At 48.2% G+C, this 4,286-nt stretch overlaps 1 long non-coding RNA gene across 1 annotated transcript; it reads right to left on the reverse strand.

Annotated features, from left to right (window-relative positions):
* Positions 1-1,085: 1,085 nt before the first annotated feature.
* On the reverse strand, positions 1,086-2,738 carry LOC105417778 (uncharacterized). Its single transcript, XR_965288.2, has 2 exons — positions 2,605-2,738; positions 1,086-1,355 (listed from the first exon to the last, which is right to left on the reverse strand). It is a non-coding gene; the product is annotated as an uncharacterized lncRNA (long non-coding RNA).
* Positions 2,739-4,286: the final 1,548 nt, after the last annotated feature.

The raw sequence follows: 4,286 nt of genomic DNA on the forward strand, positions 1-4,286 counted from the left end.
ATATGGTGTTTTTTCTTATGTCCCTCAATGAAGTTCATTTTATTGTACCAATATATGAAACATGTTAATGACAGAAATATTTAGAGAATTTTACCACAAAATCAGAAAGGCCTCCCGCTGACGTATATCAATGTTTTGAAAAGGGACAATACTAAAAGAAGAAAGAAATACAACTAAACAGGATGTTATTCGTGTATTTGACTATGTTAAGTTAAAAATATTGAATCAAGCAGCTGCGAAGGTGTCATAGTTGTACGATCTCCTTTTCTCGCCTCGCGTGAAGCGGTTGGATGAGACATCCGGGCTTTTATTTTTTATTTTTTTGCATCTTCTTCGGAACGTCGTTCATCCCTCCTGGGATGTCGTCACCATGGGTCTCCTACCCGCCCACCCACCGTTTCATCTATGGAAGTACCGGAAGAGTCACCGGAAGGTGATGAGTTGTCAGTCTCTACACTTTTCTCTCTCCATATCTCTCTCCGTGTGTCTTGGTCCCTGACCCAGCTGCCTTTTCCCCACATGCCCGGGATGCCTCCCATTTCCTTCACTCTAATTGCCGCCTTCATACAAACTGTGTCAGCGAGCCAAAATAGTTTTGATGACGGGTCCGGCTACGCTCGCATCTGTAATTTGATGGATTTCATTTGGGGACATTTGAAAACCCAGACAAACCAGAGGGTATGAGGCCACATCAGAGCCTCTGGGGTCAGCGGAGGTTATTATTAGCCCCATCACGCTGGGCCGGTGGCTGCCACATTGTTTTGGTAAGCCTCCGATTGAAATCAATCCAGCTCGGTTGAGCCCTGTCAAGAAGATCCAAGAGGGCCGGAATTTGTCATGCATCACGCTGGGATTAGAGTTGACAACATGTGTGTGAGGTTTACGTGTATTGTGTTTTACTGTACTGTACGCATTATGCTAAAATGAGGGAAGAACATTATCAAGAGACGGAACACTCGAGTCCTCGGAGACGGCGGCGCTCTAAATCCCAGCTGAGAGGAAAAATCTATTCATCCCATTTCATCATCGAGACCATTGGATTTGTCCATGTGAATTAAATACTCACACACACACACACACACACAAAAAACAATCATCCATGTTTATTTCCAGTCTGTGACCACGACTGGGCTCGGGCAGTGTGGCAGTAGCACATACACCCGTTTTATCACCTCATTGCCAAAGTTTTGGGAGCGAGCTGACAGAAGTCCTGCCTGTTGATGATGACATCAGTGTCCAGTCTCCAGGCCAGTGTCCAGGCTGGGGATGCTGGGAGTCTTCCAGTAATCAGCTGCCGGGAATGTCCGGCAGTGGGCGACACCCCGCAGCTGCGCTGGAATCGTCAGCCGAGCTAACTGTCCGAATTCAGGGAAATTAGCTAAATATCCCGAATAGGTTGATATTGCAACAATTTCGCCCCGACAGAAAACATCAAACATCCTCGCCAGATCAGGTTAAAGCTAATGTGCTAGCTGTGCGTTGCCGGCCAAGTTGGTTATGGATTACTGTCTGGACCCATTATATAACAATGTCAAGGCCTTAGTCAGCCTCGTAATCTGGTCACATTACATAACCCTATATTACCTCTGTGTCTACCTACCCCCATTTGCTCTCACACCTCCTGTATCTGTTTATAGGAAGTTGTTCTTCCCACAATAACTGTGATATATTTACCCTGGGTTTACTCCACTGTTAGCACAGGAATGTTAGCCATTGGTCACTTTGTTTTAGGGCATGTGCGTGTTTAAGAGTACAAATAAGTCAATGAACATGTTCAGTTTTAGATGGACGAATTTCAGAATGTATATTTGCATTGCACTTTCAAGCTGCTGCATTTAAGTAAAAATAATTCATAAGGGGACAAGGACAACACTAGCAGCTACCATCAAAAAGAAACCCAACGACTTTTGCATGTGCAGGATGGTAAAGAGGACGATAGTGTGGGAGCTTCACACAATGGAATGAAGCTTTTATGGAGTCAGTGCTGGTATGGGGGTTTAGGTTAGCCTTTGAAAATGACCTGTAAAAGGCTGCCAAGGTGCCTCAGAAATGGGGTAATAAAACCTTTTACAGTGGGAAATATGAGCAGGGATTCAAAACAGGTGTTTCCCTGCTAATGGGGCTCTACTCTGGTGACCACATGGATGTGATTTCAGCAATGAAAGCAGCATTTAAGAGTCAACATTAGCGGTTCCCGTCCCAAAAAGGGCTTTTCTCCGCTTGTCCTCACAAAGAGAGCGTCATTTAACAGACAGTAATCACTTTTTTGAAGTCTGTTGCACAATGTTCTCCACTGCAGCAGCCGAGTTAGGTAATCCTCAGCATACCGCCTTCATACATGAAAGTTTCAGCTAAGTGCTCCACTCCCTCACGGCGTCTTGATCCATTTAACTGTCCATCCCTGTCTTAAGAGGATATGGAGAATAATGCTTTAAATCCACGGCTCACACCCATGGGAGGGGCAGGCAACAGACCAAAAGGTGTTGATGGGACGCCGTGTGATCAGAAATACCACCGCAGTAAAACGTCTCCGCCACGTAAAGGCGGTGAAGCGTTGACTCGCACCAAAACAGTTCAAATTCAGCAAAAATACAATAATACTACCTGCATATTTGAGCTCCACAGAGACAAGATATCAGCAGCCATCAGTGCTGAGCCTCCAGAAGGTCCCACCACAACAATTGGTTAGTGTGTGCACTTTGGCCCGTGCCCGGTGTGCTCTGATTGGCTGGCAGCCGTGACAGACATAGTGCTGACTGTGTGTCTGCTTGGGCTCGGGCCTGACATGCCGGGTCAGCACTCCACTGACGCATGCACATATTCTAGCTCGACAGTTCACACGAAGACCTCACCTGAAGCCTCATGTCAGTGCTGAAACGCTGCAATCTGTCCTATTTTACCGCTCCCGACGCCGCGGTGACCTCATTTATTTGCCAATGTGGCCAGCAGCCGCGTGCCGCCACGGTGCTCGGACGCATTGTGCAGGAACTGAACCCTCGGGAAGCCCTAATCCACAGGTCCTGATGTTATAGCACGGTGACATTAGCAGGCAAAGCCTCCGCAGACCCCCCCACCTATGACAAGATCCCAGCCGCCCCCAACGCTCTGAGCCTCCACGCCTGAGCGCTCACGCTGAAATGAACTGCGGAGGCGAATTATCAGGCCTTAAACCCCGAAGCGGCTGCGTTCAGGTTTACAAGATCAGGGTAATTAAACGATGTCAGGTGCGTCTGTGATTGACAGCTCATCGTGTCAGCTCCTGAGGCCTATTTCCTGCCAGACGGCCAACGCCCGTGTAGTTGTGCAGGTCACATGCAGAGAATAGCAGCCTTTGCAAGAGCAGCATGGTTAGCATCTTTTATTTAAATCCAAATGGCACCAGCTGAGCGGGAGCGCTCCCAGTTAGCACACGGACCTATAGCTTGGCAACACAATGATGCACGGATAATGGGCGTGAGTCGAGCAGCCGCGACGGCTTGAGTAACTGTCCGTCAATGGCTTCTGCAAGCTCAGCGGTTTGAAACGCAGCTTCCCGCCTTCCGCCTGTAATGCGTCAGCTTCCGCGTCTCAAGCGCGGCGTCCCCGCACCCGCAGCCGCTGGCTGAGGGAGATAACACGCAGCCCTTATTAAATTATTACACAAAACACGTCCAATTATTTCCCGCGAACATAATAAGCCTCACGCGTCAATATCAGCATGCATAATTTTTATCTGCACGTGACTGGGGTTGCTCCTGGCAACGCATCACTCACTCATCACTCGGGGGGGGGCGGGTTTGATGATTGCAGACGAATCACCAGGCTAAAATCAGCAGCTGTTTTGGTAGCTCTAAAAACATTATTTATTGCCCTGGCATTAGAATAGAACCCAATAAAAGGTGCAGGTCGGTCTAATAATAAAGAAAACGCCCGCAGTGGCTTCCTGCCCCGCCCACTGGTGACCAGATATGCCCTCCCCTGCTTATCCGCCATCTCATGTGACAGCATATGCAAAAGAAATTTCCCGGTGCCTCTCTGCTCGGTCTTCCTCGGTCTCTTTCTCAATATGGAAATGCAGATGGATTGTGGGTAATAATGGAGGGCCCCTGAACTCTGGGTAATTACAGCCAGGAATGTTCTCAGCTAAGTGCGGAGTGAGAAACCACGTGTAGGCATGGCAACTGTAAAGGTGTTAATTATTTTCGTCCTTAAAGGGAGGAATACCCTCTTCAAAGGCAAGAAACACCTGTGACTGGAAGGCCCCTCCCCCCCTCTTTAATGCCCTACTTCTTCTTCTTCCACTCCTC

Source organism: Takifugu rubripes, chromosome 18 (assembly GCF_901000725.2).
Source record: "Takifugu rubripes chromosome 18, fTakRub1.2, whole genome shotgun sequence".
NCBI classification, from domain to species: domain Eukaryota; kingdom Metazoa; phylum Chordata; class Actinopteri; order Tetraodontiformes; family Tetraodontidae; genus Takifugu; species Takifugu rubripes.